Consider the following 16,510-nt stretch of genomic DNA (forward strand, 5'->3'; position numbering starts at 1 on the left):
GATATTTTCACCATTGCAACTTGGAAGTCATATCCGTATATTTAGGATTGTGATGTTACAGATCTCCTATCACATTTAATTTTTTCGAAAAACGAATGATCGCAGTTTTTGATCCAAATTCCCTGCGATTCATTGGAATTGTTCTAAACCTCAAAAGTAGTTTTCTCACGGAAAAGAAGCAAACAAAACGATTGTTAATATAAGACTACTCATTGAAGTAGGTTAAAGAAAACTCTACTTGTTAAGCTCAGATACCTAAATTGTTGCGCTTCCGCGCGCCGACAACTATGAATACTTTTAAGTAACGCACCTCCCGAAAAATTGACGATATCGGAGTAACAATGAGCAATGGTTTACTTCATCGGCTAATAGGTAACACCTGAATTGAGATGAGGTGTAACAAAAAGTAGAAACTCCGAGCTTCAATTAGTGTCGCATGCAGGGAATGCTAGGTAAAAGAAATTCATGATAACGCCTGAATGCAACTATTCGAGCTCTACGGATGCCCGTGTTGCATACTCGCGCAATTGAAGGCGTTTTGACTTCTGACACTACCTACCTCAGCAGATGCGCACAGCGGAACTAGTCAATGAAAGAAGTCTTACAAAATGTTGAAAAATTAAAAGCTCAACCGATGTTAATACGAAACAGAGGTGTTAGGGGATTCCATTCTGACTTTCTCATAAAAGTATCTCCAAGAAGCACCACTTACAACATAAATATTTTCAGTTTTATCATTAATTGAAAATTTTCTGTCCAACCTCTGAAAGGCTCGTTTCATCGTGCGGCGGGCTTTACTACGAGGATCTAAAATGGACGTATTCCTGCCAAACGGAACTATGTGAATTAAATACGTCCATTTTTCCTTTGGAATACGAGTGAACGTAATTTCTGAAATGCTACTAGCAGAAGATTCTGTATAAAATTTAACCCTTAAACTTGACTCGTCTCTCTTTGAAAAAATAGAGCAGGAATGGAAATTTTGAAAAATCGCAATGGATTTGCGAAGTTTCGCACTTTAGCTTTGCCGTTTTTAATTTATTTTATTACTTTTTTTTTTTTTTGAAGATGTTGAAACAATTTACGAAAACTGGCTATAAATATGGGTGAGATCTACGGATTTGGCAGTAAATGGATTTGCGAGGTTTGGCACTGTAGCTCTTGCCGTTTTTAATTTATTTATTAATTTTATTTTTTTTTTATTTTATTACTTTTTTTTAACATGTTGAAACGATTTACGAAAACTGGCTATAAATCTGCTTGAAATCTACGGATTTGGCAGCCGCGAGAGAAGGGACAAGGGCGCAGCGGGAGTCTTGATGCGAAGGATTCGGGTCCGTCTCTTGGACCTAGAACAATGAGCCGGAGCCGACAGGAATTGACTAATCAAATTGCTTGCGCTAGCTATCGTTACTTGGAAGTGACACCACCGCGGCACCACCTCCGAAGCGGAGCGATGAGACGGAGCCACTGCGTTAGCTCAGCGTTAGCTCCGCTCGTTAGCGGCTCGTTAGCCCGGGCACCGGCCGCCGCCGCCGCGCCGCGCGTTCCCCCTCGCGCGACGCGGCGCGACCAGCGAACGCGGCGGCCGGCGTGGTGCACCGGCTGAATTGCAGTCGGCTCCTGCACCACCGCTCCAGAGTGCAAGGCGTCGCTCCAGCCTCCCGTCCTGGACCCGGTGCACAGCGGGTCGGCAACCCGACAACGGCAACCAGAAAAAGAAAGTGAAGATGGGCATTGGCGGATCCACAAAATTGGCAACACTATTTTTCTCCATTTAAACCTATGGAAATGTATCGATTCTTGGAGGGGCCAGGTGCCCCGACAAGAATCGATTGTTTAACATAGATTTAAATGGAGGGAATCCGTTGTTGCCAAATTGCTGGATCCGCTCCTGAAGACGGGCCTTCCTCCAATGACATATTCTTATCTAAGTCGTTTTGCCCGACTTTTTGACCCCCTCTCCCTCTCTATAGAGTACCTATATGGGGAGAGCACGAACAAGTCGGTAATTTTGAGGTTAGGTCATGGAGATTTTAGGGACTTAAAAGGCATAGAGTACATAGAGTCGTAGTGTAAATGGAAGAGCTGGCGCCATGTTCTGCTCGACGAGTTCCGAGCCCGGTGTGCGCCGAGTTCGGGTCACTTTTTCGATACATGTTCGATCTACAATGGCGGTGTGGAATACGTGGTGATTCCTACTTCTTTGTTTACATCGGATGGCCGGGAACCCGTGTATCGCAAACAATCGATTATGTATCGAAAAAGTGACACGGCGTAACACGGGAGTCTCGGAATTCGGGACCTGGAAAATGCTTAAAAGTGGCGCCAGCTCACCCACTTACATTACAACTCGATGTACTCTATGCGTATTCTAATAGCCAGGTCGTTTTGCCCGACTTTTTGACCCCCTGTCCCCCTCTAGGGAGTACCTATATGGGGAGAGCACGAACAAGTCGGTAATTTTGAGGTTAGTCCATGGAGCTTATAGGGACTTAAGGGGTAACTTTCATAGACGGATCTTACTGTCATGTAAACTTTCATACTTAAATTGTTCCTTGAAAAACTAGCCATCATATTTCCTGAAAACTCCCGCGATTTTTCATCTGTGTTAGCAGAATATTCTGTATACATTTTAAGATATAAATTTAACGCTTTCAGTTCCGAGGAAATTAAGACGAGAGCCACGCTTATGAAACGTCCGAATGGAGGTAGGCGGTTTTGAATTTAAGCTACGGAGATGGGTTCGAACTGACTGTGCGGGACTACATTAAAAAGTCGGCTCTTGACGGTGTGAGTGGATTTTGCGCGGAGCCGTTATGCTGTTAAAGGGGAGGATGTTAAGAGTGCATGGTACGGTGCGGCGGTGGCGGTCTCGCTTGAGCCGTTTAAAATTGAGAGCTGCGTTGCCAAACTTACAATTAAATCCACAACTTTGACTACCTCAACTATCCAGATTCATCGACACTCCAACTACCTCATGGGACGATAGACATGTTAAGAGACTTCCTCGTGACTCTCGACCCTTGACTCAAGCTCCATCGCCGGATTTGCGGGGTGGTTCCACGTAGAGTCCCTTTATACTGAGAGTCAAGACAATGTGAATCCATGTCTGATTGGTTCCCGTATTTTAGGCCTGCACAGTGTCACAAACGGGAATGAAGATTTTTTTCAGCGATTGCAAAGATTATAATGTAGAATGGACCGGAGAATAACGGGAATTAAGTGACGTCGATAAAATCGCGATATATTCTCCGATCAAATCACAACTTATCACGATCGCTGCTGCTTGCATCCGTCGAGGCGAATTTATGGTTCGTAGGATCGAATGTTCAATTCGTGTGACTGAACTTCCTTTGATCTGTTCGGTTCGATCGAATGTTTGATCTGATGGACCGAATGTTCGGTTTGACAAATCTAAAGTTCTGTTTGACAAACCGGACAGCTCCATCAATACAGATTGCCGAAAGTTTTTTGACTCATAGGATCGACCTTTCTGCCAGTGCAGATTCGTCAGCTGTGCATATCACATTATTGTATTGTGATTTATGAATCTCTCAGCTAATCTAGAAGAGCATACAAAGACGACAAGCCCTACACAAAATGTACAAATGCCGCGTTTTCAAGTCCAGTATTTGCAGGGAAAGCATTTTAAGCAAAACTGAAGGGGGGGGGGGGGAGTCAGGTCGAGAACCTAACTTTCCAGAGAAGAGCACGTTGCAGGTGGAACTTGAGTCCTGATACGCACTCGTTCCTCGCAACCTAAAACTAGTCGCAAAGTTCGGACGGGCATTGAGCCGAAGTATTTTGAAGACAAGTAAATGCAAAACAAGGAAACAGTGGAAACAAGGCTAAAATACATGAAAATACACGGGACGTCTGGGAGTCTCACTACACCATTATCAACCGCTAAAAAAGTACAAAAATACAAAAGAAATTAAAATCGAAAGAGACCAGCCCGGCGTTACATGGTGATGAAAGACTGCGGCGATAACAGTGATAACAGACAAGTTGAGATGCCCCTCTTTAAAAATTCAGCACATAATTCCTTTCTAAAATGTTCGCTCTGAAGTGCTAGATCCACCATTAGTCCATCATAATGTTTATAAATGCCCCCACAAAAGAGTCAGCATAACATAACTGACTACCTTTTCTGATGATCGTCGTGGGTTTGGAAAACAGTGACGACAAATACCACATCGTCAAGTTCACATTCAGGTTCCTTCGTGCTTGTAATTCCCGAAAACTGAAGATATTTCAGTCAATAAAGGTTCGTAGAAGTTGACTACCAGGAGCGAAATTGACTTTCGCGGGTTCATTGTCAGAAAATGTTAAACATCACCTTGTGCTAGTATGGCCTTTGAGTTCTAAGAGCGGAATAAAGCTATTAGCAGGATGGCACAAACTGATTGTATTTTAAAACAATAGATTAATTTCGAAATTGACTCGGGTTGTGTTGATTTTGTCAGTAACACGAGCTCCTATAGTTTCAATAATGAAAAAGTACATTTACTCGCTATCGGGAGTCAAGGGGGGGGGGGGGGGGGGGTTGGAACGAACATGGACCACCGCCATATAGCACGGTGACCGCTTATAAGACAGGCTAAAACAATGGAACGGCGCACAGTGGATCGAGTCAATTAGAGAGGTCAGACAAGAAATGTTTGACAAGAATTGCAAATTTTGATGTTTATTTCTTCTTATTTTAAATTATAAGGGGTGTTTCTGGAAGGAAATTTTATTAGGAAACCAATGGAACCGCTTTCAAAACCTCAAAGTTTTTTATAAACGGAGTTACAAACGTTGAAAGTTTCAAAATTTTGTCTGACCTCTCCTATGGACTCGATCCACCGTGCGGCGCAAAAGTTGCCACAAAGTCGTGGATCAATTTGACGCGTTTATGCTAAAAAGAACCATGTGCGCATAGGTTTTGCACGGTGGATAGTTCCTTTTAGCATAGATACGTCCAATTACCCAAGCGTGTCCTCACGAGTTTTGGGCGTTCCCTCGGTTCGCCGAAGATGGACACTTGTGGGAAGTATCGGTTCCGCGGTTTCCTGGAGAAGATCTCAAGAATATTGCAGATCACAACCCAACGCATCCTCCGTATTATAGCTCTTCCTTTAGCATGGCAGTGTTCCTTTACGGGGGCTCCCTGCCTGTTTCAGCACTGACGCTCACATGCGCTCAAATCCCATATCGCCCGTGAATAAGTGGGTGTGTATACGATTTGTATGTGTTCCTCACTTTTTCATTATTTTTAAAAGTAAAAGGTTTTGTAGTCCCTTGTATTATTGCTATTTATTTCTTCCAATTTTTCATATTCTTTGTTTAGTTTTAGTTTTATTTTTATTGCTTTGCTTTAGCATGATTGGAAAATGTGCTTAAACTTCTGTTCTTTGCGTTGTTTCCCTGACTAGAGTACGTATATAGGGAGAGTATGGACAAGTCGAACATTTTGAGGTTAGGTGATGGAGCTCTTAGACCCCGAAAGGGTAGGCACTCTATGAGTTCAAATTATCCAGGGTGATTTATAATCACAATTGTTGAACCGTCGTTGGTGAAGCACGTATTTGACTTGGTTTTTGCATAAACTTATTCATTTTTGCGGAAGAATGCTTACTTATGAATTTTCTTCCTCATTTTCGTTTGATATTGGAGTCTAAAGATTGACAGTGACATTTTTCGTTTACAAAGGTTACCGCCCTTTTGGGCCCAGGAGCTACATATTTTGAGTTGTTCGCATACTCTCCCTAGGTACTCTATCCCTGACTGTGAATTATAGTTTCATTAGAATTTAATTTCATGTCTATCTGAAAAAGTCACTGATTTTTCTTAATACCACACGCTCACTCGTATAATCAGAAGCTTAAACTTTCAGCATAGACGGATCCAAACATTTCGAACGGGGGGACGCAAGGGAGGTCCGCGGGTCATCCGCTAGAAAATGTTCAAAATTTTAAAGCATCGAACATGAAGTTTTAGTCAAGTTCGTCATGAATAATTACCATGCAAATCATACCGTCATTCTTTCTTTTTTCTTTCTGTCCTTTTTCTTCTTCCTCATTTTCGAGCGAAAGGAGGGGGGGAGTGTACGCCCCCGTCCCCCTGGATCTATGCTTATGACTTTCAGAGGGAAGGTATAGTTTGATTAGAAAAAATTATGACGTGAATTCTGCACAGTCATATTTTTGTGAAAAATTGAATTATTTTAGTGAGTTTCGTAACCGTGGGATGAAGTGTAACGTTCCTTTGTCTAGGAAACAACAAATTCAGGAAACTGGGTTATATTACCTCGGACGAATGAGAAATTTCGACGCTGCAAACTTCCTGTCATAATAAATTTTAAATGCGAAAAAACACTCGATTTATCTTTAATTGCAAACTTCTCTGATTAACTGCTATGTATGAAGATACTATGTGAATGTTTCAAGCAATGATGTTCGTTTTCTCCTCTTTGATAATTTAAAATAAGAAAAGAGATTTTGAACCACAGCAAATGAAATATGCGTTTTTGCAGTTTTACCTTCGATAGAGTGAGGACCAAGATTGTGTGAACAACCTGGATATTTTACATTGAGTTGTATGGGGAAATGTACTGGATTTTCAGCACAATCTGTCAACAGTGGTGAAGAATTTCCGTAATTAAATTTCATTGATTCACGTTGGCGGTCAGCTTGTTGGATTGCAAACCATTTTACCGACCCCTAAAAATCGTTATTTTGGGAGAAGCAGGTTGCCGTGAGGTCAATCGTATTCTGCTCGGCATTTTCCACCGAAAGTGAGAGCCGCACCCCTTACAGATGAACCGCAGACAACGGACGGTCCCATAAATTTCACCGTGGCTACAACCAGGAATTTTACCACGACGATTCTTCGGTTCACTGCGTAACTCGAGTTTTATTAGAAACTAGCCGTTCTGGGATCATCTATCAGAATCTACCAGAAGAAGCGCCCCTTAAAATTTATAATAATATATGACGGGATATAAATATAAAAATTTGCCAATTAATATAAACATTTTAAGTCTGGCTTCTCTCATTGACTCGCTGATCATTGAAATTGAACAAAATCTCTGTGCAGCCATCAATCATTGGCGAAAATATCTAGCCCCTAATCGATTCGCAAAAAGTTATGTCGCACAGAAAATTTGATAAATTGTATGATTTTAACCATTCTTTTCGGAAGCATTCTTCTTATAAATTGTATGGGGTGCTTCTTGAAGGAAATTTTGCAATACAATCGATGAAACTGCTTCTAAAACTTCTATTTTCCTTAGTATGAGCTTTAAATTTGTCCATGTTTTGTACGACTCGTTTCATTGATTCTCTCCAAGTGCGCCGCACAGTGGATCGAGCCAATCAAAGCGGTCGGACATGAACTTCTTGACTACAACTGCGAGTTTTGATGTTTACTTCGTCTTATTTTAAATTATAAGGGGTATTTGTGGAGGGAAATTTCACTAAGAAACCAACGGAATCGCTTTCAAAACCTCAAAGTTTTGTAGAGACGGAGTTATCAGCGTTTAAACTTTCCAAATTTTGTCCTCTCCTATTGAGTCGATCCACTGTGCACCGCTGCGCTGGTGAGGTACTGTCTGAAATCAAAACGCCTTCCCTTCTGTGCGTATGCAACACGGGCATCCGCGGAGCCCGAATAGTTGCATCCAGGCGTTATAATGACATTCGTTTAGTATCTGTCGCACGCGACATTGACTGAAGCTTCGATTGTCTACTTTTTTCACACCTTAACTTAATTCCAGCGTTGCCTACTTGGCCGATGAAGTAAACCATTACTGATTTTTATCGCGACATCGTTAATTTTCCGAGAAGTGCATCATTCACATACAGTAAAACGCTGCCCGAAAATAGATTGGGTATCTGATCATAATATGTACAGTTTCCTTTAACCTACTTTCATGAGTCGTCCTTTGTTTGGACTTTTTTCGTTTTTTTCTCCCTGGCGAAAACTAATTTTGACGTTTCAGAGCAAAATTTTCAAAGAATAATCCGGATGAATGGAACAAACACAATGCCTGACGTTTCGAAAAAATGAAATGCAACGGAAAATCTGTATCATGACATGTCTACATATACGGATATAATTTCCTAGGTGCAATGGCGAGACTATGTGACACAATTAAGTCAAGTAAATATATATAAGTAAAAATTATATTATGTTAGGCCGTTTCTCTCCGGAGAAGTGGGTTGCGTTTAGTAGTCTATTGATGTAGGTGATTGACAGATTATATAGTTTCACATGCAAATGAGAAACTGTCCATATTGATGACATTTTTCTCCTTTAAGCCCTCATATGTTCGATATGTTAAATTTAATATCAATGCGCATGTTTTTTCTTATAGTACTAACCTAATTTAAGAATCTGAGACATTTTTTCTCTCAGATCGCTCAAGGTAGTTCCAATCTAAGAATGAAAGTAATCCATCCGAAGCCACCATCCACCTCTAAATCATCCGAAAAATTCATTCCTGAAGGTAGATGATATTTCCGAGAAACATTTCTTTATAATTGACAGAAGAATATCTTGTAATAGGTCAAGGTTTTTGTGTCACCTTTAGATTCTACATCTGAAAAAAATATGCGATAAATACACTTGGCGCACATCTCACACTGAAATGTGCGGCGAGGAATCCATTCGTGGGGTGCATGCCTTTGCTCAGATAGAGTTCATACGTCCATGAGGATTCAGCACAAGGATGCAACCTAAGTTTCAATCCAAACAATTCAAACGAACAGTTGGATCTGCCGTATTTATTTTGAATTTTTCGGTAAATTTATCTTATAAAATGCATTTAGCCCACATAGAGTCTTAAGATACTAGACTTTAGGGGTACTTCAACACAGTCCCGAATTTCAAACGGGATCGCAATGATACATTGGTAAAAAAAAAACCCTTGGTTCAAGAGTGCAGTTTCTTGTCGCCGGATTGTTGCTTGAAACAAGAGTCTGGGCTCTTGTTTTAAACGGATTTTGAATTGAATCAATGCAAAATCCGCTTGAAATAAGAGTCCAGACTCTTGTTTCAAGCAACAATCCGGCAACAAGAAACTGCACTCTTAAGTCAATGCACCGCGACATTGGTCCAAGAGGTTTTTTTTTTTACCAGTGTATCCTCTCCGTATAGTAGTGGCGTGGCGTGCTTTGCGATGTATCGATTGATCTGCCATTTAAACCTATGGAAAAGAATCGATAGACAGGGTGTTCGTAACAAACACCTTAATAATCGATTCTTAACAATAGCCTCAAATGGGGAAATATCGATAATCGATTGTTCACGCCACGCCACTGCTTCGTAGAATGTTGCATTTATCTTCTGAAGGGCCGATCAATTATTACGTGACGCACTTAAGGGGAGATGGGGGGTGTCAAGCCCAGCGTTACGTAACAAATCAGAGGGGGGGGAGAACTTTGAGAAAAAGTGCGTCTTCTTGAATATTCTTCTTCTTTTTTTATTTCAATGTGTTTTCAAAAGTCAAAAAATAAAAATAAAATAATTATGTGTGGAGATTTTAACGTCGCAATCGGGAATACGGATTTTTCGACAGCATAGCCATTAGGAGATTATGCTTTAAATTAATGTATATCACCGCAATCTATGAGACTTATTGCTAATGAAGGCCATAATTGACAATATAGTTTTCGGAATTTCAAAATGACGAATTTTTCGACAGTTGAGAGCAATTGTGCAGAAGGGATGGAAACAGGCTGGAAAGGCAAATTGAAATTGTCATTAATCTTCGTCGGGTTAAATCCTATTTCAGACACCTATTGAATGAAAAGTGTGATCATATCGACTTGGGTGTAAGTCCTCTTAATCTCGTCCTTAATTTCAAAACAGACTTGCAGCGTACCAGTTAATCGGTTTATGAGCCAGTGCCTTGTGTTTTAATAAGCGCGAGTTATGCACTCAACTTTCATTTCTTTCAGTTTCTCCCATTTCTTTTAACCTAATAGTCGGCTTATTTTAATCCCACCTAGCCGGTCTCCTGTCTATATTTCCACTGTCTATGTGTTTATGTATGTCTGTGTGTTAGTCTATGAATGCCGCCGAATTGGTGTATGTTTACGTGAGTATATCTATCATCTTACTCTGTTGCAGGTTCTTTTTTTAATCGGCGAATTTTAGTATGTTTAATGAAACATACTAAAATTCGCTGGATGCATCAAAGGTCTCAATGTCGGTGGACCGTTGAATGAAAGCAGCACCCAAGTTGCATTTAGAGTGGGACAGTAAAAAAGGGATCGTGTTTTGAACATTGGATTTTAAGATGAAGGTATTGTCATTCTCATTAAGACCCTGTTCTTATGCTGAGTATGGGCCTACTGGGAAAGCTGGATATAAGGGCTGGAAATAAAAGCTGAAAATCAAATTTAATTTATCGTTTCATTTTCTCTTCACTGAAAAAAAAACTCCGGCCGTGGGAGCCGCAATCACGGGCTATATAGACATACCGTCCATTCCGGGCTCAAAGGCCGAGAATTCCGGGTGCTGGAGCCGTAGCTTCGATTGCTCCGGGTTCAGAGGCCGAAGCTACGGCTACAGCAGCCGGAATTCTCGGCCTTTGAGCCCGGAACGGACGGTATGTCTATATAGCCCGTAATTGCGGCTCCCACGGCCGGTGTTTTTTTTTCAATGTTTTTTGCAAATTTCCTCCCTCTAGGCCGTTCCTGAAATAGGTCAAAAAGTTGGATCACTCGTGCCAAACTCTGTTTTGTAGTATAGGGAGGCGTGAATAATTGATTTTCGATATTTCTCCATATGAAGCTGCACGTGTTTAAAAATCAACGAATGAGGTGTTCGTTACGAACACCCTGTTTTCGATTCTTTTCCATAGGTTTAAATGACAGATTAATCGATGTATCACAAAGCATACGCCATTCCACTGCTGTCCCGGGCTTACAATCATAGTCATTTCATGATCTTACCCACGTGTAGAGTCGTATTATACGTCAACCTTCCGTTTAGTTTTTCTGGCTTAATAGCACAGTCACTACTCGTAGTTTCAGATGGTTATAACTGTTGAGTACTTGAATCTCCAGATTTGTCAGGAAATTTTTCAATTTATTTATCTCATTAAACTTACATTCAACTAATATTTTCTTCGGGGACAGTTTTTACCATCAAAAAAAATTGCCTTTGAGTGTACCAAGCTTTGTAAATCTCTATGCAATATTTCTAATAGAACTTACACCACCTCATGAGAAAAAAATCTCATTTGCAGGATACAGATTATGATAAAGGTACAAATCAATGATACCTTTTTATCTATCCTGACGAGGCGGGAGCTTCGTCGTAAAAAATTAAAAGAATTGCCCAAAGATGAGGGCACAATTTGATTTCTTCACCAAATTGGAGCTCTTCTTTTCATGAAAGTCCATTTTTTATTTTTTTTAAAAGAAATATAGAAAGTTTGAAAAGATTGAACGATACGAAAGCAATTTGATTGAAATTCGTATGTTCGACTCAAGCTCTACTTCCTTTTGAGTTACCACGATTCAAAAAGGAGTCTAAAAATTGGCAACGATGAATGCTCGTTGAGATTTTTGCAATATTTCTCGACCAATCGCCTACAAAGATAAGATCGGATTTTTTTTTTTATTATTTATCGAACAAGGGAACATGCGTAGGATAAGAATAAATTTGGAACTTACTTTTTACGAGAAGATTGACAGAGAATTCCTCCTGATCCTGTGGGTTCCTGAGTTCACGTTTCCAGCACTTTCAACCGCTTTGAATTATCACAATTCAAGATGAGTTTCGCACTGCTTTTTCAAACCAGTAATTTTTTTGCGCGTATCATTTTTTTCAACCACGGAGCCTCGAGCATTAAAATTTTTTTGCACCTGCAGTGCATTAGCATACGCGTGAGCAACAGTTAGAAAAAATTCCATTACACACAACCAGAAACTCAATGATGTGACATACTCAGCGCAACATTTTGAAAATTCTCGGTCGGGATAACGAGGTATAGCTCGCGGTTGAAACTGATGCCCGACACAATTTTTGATTCAAAACGAGCAAACGGCAAAATGGTGTATGTGAGATTGCAAAGAAAAACCTCGCAGGTATTTCAGAAAAGTTTAAACTTGCGCAACGCGCGAGATTGTATTCCGATGATCATGTACCCGGATTGCCAGTCCTGATTTTATATCCTGAAGTTCAGTTCTTTTTTTCATTTGTGTGCTCGACCAAAAAAAGTATTTCATAATTTGTAAAAATGTTCCATTACACACAAAAACACAGCGTATTTAATGCGGTGCTTTGAAAGAACTTGGTTTTAACCAATTAGAAACTTAAACCCGACACAATATCCAATTTAAAATAATTAGACATCAGATGGCGTACCTCGCATCTAACTCTTATAAATTCGAGGAATCGTATTTTTGATTTGAGAGGGGGTCGATGATCGAGTCTTCTTATTCCAACCACTGTATTAAGTACAGAAAGGAGCCCGAAACCTATAAACCTGGATGATGCTCAACTTTTCAAAAAGTAACTGCACGGAGAAAAATCGCCACGATGATTCTTAAAAGCTCGATAAATTGTATCCTTGATTTAAGAGAGATTGATCGCTGTTTATTTTTAATTCAACTTGTGATGAATGTAACATGGAGCCCGATAACTTTATATCCTGATTGAAGCTCAACTTTCCGAAAATTTGTTCGTTCCCTCTTTTACGATGGCACTGTTCACTCGACACGTGGAAACTCAGGGAATCGAGGGTCTGGAATTTGTAAATTCTACAGCCTGGAATTGGTAAATGTTACGTCCGCGTGATTAATGTAACATGGAGCCCGATAACTTTATATCCTGATTAAAGCTCAACTTTCCGAAAAATGACGGAATGGCCACAATTTGTTCGTTCCCTCTTTTACGATGGCACTGTTCACTCGACACGTGGAAACACGGGGATTCGAGGGTCTGGAGTTTGTAAATTCTACGGTCTAGAATTGGTAAATTTTACGTCCGCGTTGACGGGAGCCCGACGGGACGGACGCGGGATGGCTTTACGCGATGTCAGCGGCGGAGCTTCCGAGCTTGAACTAAGAAGATAAACAAGTTGGAGCCGCGCGGCGCGACGCGGCGTCCCGACGCCCGCGAACAGCGGGGATCCTCGCTCGACGCCGCGCGTCGCGCGTCGAGCTCCGGCCCACGGAAAACAAGTTGATACTCGGATCATACCCACAGGCTGTCTATAAAGTACTTGTCCATAAATTCCATAAACTTGTCCACAATTATCCGTCCCGAGCTGTGGGAATTTCGACGGTCCGAGAGGCTGTGAATGAAATGACGTCAAGAAATTTTAAAAATTTCAACGCGAACGCGGAACACGAAATCCGTCGTTCCCAGGACGAAGAGACGTAACTCCATCCCAAGGTTGCAAAATTGATTCAAAAAATTGGACCACGTTTAACAGAAAGGAACCAAGCCACATCAGCTATTGCCTAATTTAACGGGGAATTTAATTTTTTACGAGAGAACGTTTGTGTGGATAACTTTGAAAATTTTAAGGAATTTGCGTTGTACTATGGAGAAAAGCCACTGAAATTTGCACGAAAATCTGCACAACCGTTTTCATGTAAAATATTAAATTACCCGATTAAATTTGGCAATAGATGATGTGGCTTGGTTCCTTTCTGTTTAACGCGGTCCAATTGAATGTTTTACAAGAATGCCCTTAGTAATTTTCGGTTGGAACTTTGTCGGGTGTTCGCATTAAATCAGTAAGGAAATCAGTGAAATTTCAATCGGAAAGTCCCGAAATCCTCCTGGTCAAAGTGTAATTTGCGCGGGGAGATTTGGCAACATTGAAATTGAGTTACGTCCTTTCGTGGGAGAAACGACGGATTTCGGTGATGAGTTATGCGGGTTATTTGGTCGGAGAGGAAACAATAAAATGATTTAAATGATCTTCGAGCAGCGGAGAATTAGGTAACGCCGTGTTCAAAAATAACCTTTATATAACCTTACTCATCCTTTTTTACTCGAATCCTTTCTGGGTGCATAATTCATTTGGTTATATCTATACATTTAGTTTTACTCCATCTTCGAGGAAAAAATGCGAGGATTCAATCAGTTACTCGATTCCTGCCAGTTAAAAATCGTAATTATAGAAGCTGATGCTTGGCAGCGGTAACCATTCATCAACACTAAAAAAAATTCGATTGCACGTGCCGAATTTTCGGTGTTCAAAATCATCAAAATATTCGATTTATTAAGCAGACATTCAATTCGTATGCTGCCGTGCTAAGCAAGAACGCCGTAAATCCATTAATATTTTTCCTCGTTTTTTGGAACTTAACACTTTCTAACATAAAAACTGTTTTACCCAATCACCTCAAATTTTCAAGCTCAGTTCTTGATAGTATATTCCCGAAAGAATTCTGTAAGAACATTGTCCCAAGGTACACAAATATTTCTGCTATGATACATTGTTTTCAAAAAATGTAAATTGGCGTTTACGGCGTTTTTGCAAGAAACAAGATCAAGAAACTTGAAACTTGTTTAATTTGTTTTTGGCGTGTAGCTAGATTTGTTTTAATCATTTACCATGTTCTATGCAGCTTAACCAGCCAAATGACATTAAAATGTATGTGGTTTACTCTACCAGATATTGTTTCCGCAAGTGCACATTACAGCAAGATGGCAACACTGTCAATATTCCATTTAAATCCACTGAATATATCGACTGTAGGTGAGACAGGCTGCCTCACCTAAAATCGATTGTTTGACATACATTTAAATGGAGAAATAACAATGTTGTCAGCTTGCAGGAATTGCCACTGCATAGTTCCTGCGGCTCGATTCTTGGATCGATATTGAATCACCATGATCGATAAAAAGCATTGCTAAGATAGGGATTTATCGAGCGGGATCATTCGACAACGATGCAAAAATCGACCCGCGGGGCTTACTACATTTTCTGGACCCAATGGTAGGTGCGGCAATCTTTCATTAAAATAAATTTGAGGAACCCAAATCCCAATGATGTCTTAAGAGTTAACGAGAGGGTCATGTCCTTTCCCAGTTCCCCTTCAATTTAAGAGATAGGCCAGATAACATCCTCAGGACTTTATTACTGCCGTGTTAAGGAAAAACGCCGTATGACCCTTCTTTGCTTGAGCTTTGAGGAACCTCCTGAAATATCATTGTAAAACCGACGATTTGCCGTTCCCCTGACGAAAGGACACGGAAACAAAGGACAACAGGACAACAAGGACAAAGGAAACGGAAAAAACGGACCTGCGCGGAAGGTCCCAGTCCTAACCGGATAGGTATAATTGCTTTACCTCAAACCCCACAGGGGCAGGCCCTGCGCGGGTAGGTCCCAGCCCTACCTGGACGGGGCCTGCCCTGTGAAGCAATTCTAGGGCCCAGTCCTAATCTTGTTTTTTCAGTGAACGTCAGTAGATTTCAATGTTACCAAATTTTCCCTTGGATATTTCATTTTTACCAGTAGAATCTTGGAGATTTCTAACTGAAAATTCCACAAATTTTTCCCCCGTATCTTGTGCAAAAATCCGAATTATTTTGGACTAAAATTGCCCAGGGACATTCGTGTATAAAATAACTTTGCTTGGGTCAGTTTTGCAACCTCGGAATTAAGTTTACGTCCCTTCGTCCAGGAGACGCCAAATTTTTCAAACCTCTGGTAAAATTCAGCAGTTGACTTTGGAAATGGAACCCTCCAAATATCACAATTATTCGTCTTTTGCAAAAAAAAAAAAAAAAAAAAAAAAAAAAAAAAAAAAAAGAGAGAGAGAGAGAAAATATATTGTGAGTTATGTCACCTTAAGATGGATTCGCCTTCGAATTTTAAAGTTTGATAAATCTTATTATTTTTTCCTTTGCACTTTGTACTTTTTACAGTCGCTTATCATTTTATGACTTGCGAGGATCCATTTCCAAAACCCTGCTGCTGAATTTGATTTAAAGTTAGCAAAATTAGTCCTTTCCATGATGCTATTTTGAGGATCTTTCTGAATCTGAGCCTCCCATAATTTGTTGTTTTTCGCACGGTGGAACGTAACTCCACTCCAAGGTTGCCAAATTGACTCCGACAATTAATTTAGTTTACAAAGTTTTACCGGTGCAATTTGTATCAAATATTTTCTTGATTTTTTCATGAAATCCGAGGAAAAATCGGTGATATTTTCAGCTAAGAATGCCCAATATTTTTCTAGTTAATATGCAATTTGCGATGGTAAGTTTGACAACATTGAAATGAAGTTACGTTCTTTCGTGGGAGAAACGACAAACTACATAAAAACGGAATGAGGCCCCCTGAGGCAAGAACTGTTTGAGAAACGACTATTAATACAACTGTAAGTTTAGGTATAAGTTCCCTCTTTTACTTCAAAAACAAACAGAATGAAATATAAAATTGCAGTTGCCCATTTACAGTGAGTTTTTCTAGCTCTGCGCGGATAGAATAAAACTTTACGCTCCATTAATTTCATAAGGCCTAGAGAATGAGGAGAAATGTCAA

General features: G+C 40.3%; 1 protein-coding gene across 1 annotated transcript in view; it reads right to left on the reverse strand.

Annotated features, from left to right (window-relative positions):
* LOC109036802 (organic cation transporter protein) overlaps positions 1–13,075 on the reverse strand; it is a 108,995-nt gene extending 95,920 nt beyond the window's left edge. The window contains exon 1 of the mRNA XM_072299656.1: positions 11,673–13,075. The gene's annotated coding sequence lies outside the window, so the exon portion shown is untranslated. The remainder of the gene's footprint in view (positions 1–11,672) is intronic.
* Positions 13,076–16,510: the final 3,435 nt, after the last annotated feature.

The sequence above is a fragment of the Bemisia tabaci genome, chromosome 4, assembly GCF_918797505.1.
Source record: "Bemisia tabaci chromosome 4, PGI_BMITA_v3".
NCBI classification, from domain to species: Eukaryota; Metazoa; Arthropoda; class Insecta; order Hemiptera; family Aleyrodidae; genus Bemisia; species Bemisia tabaci.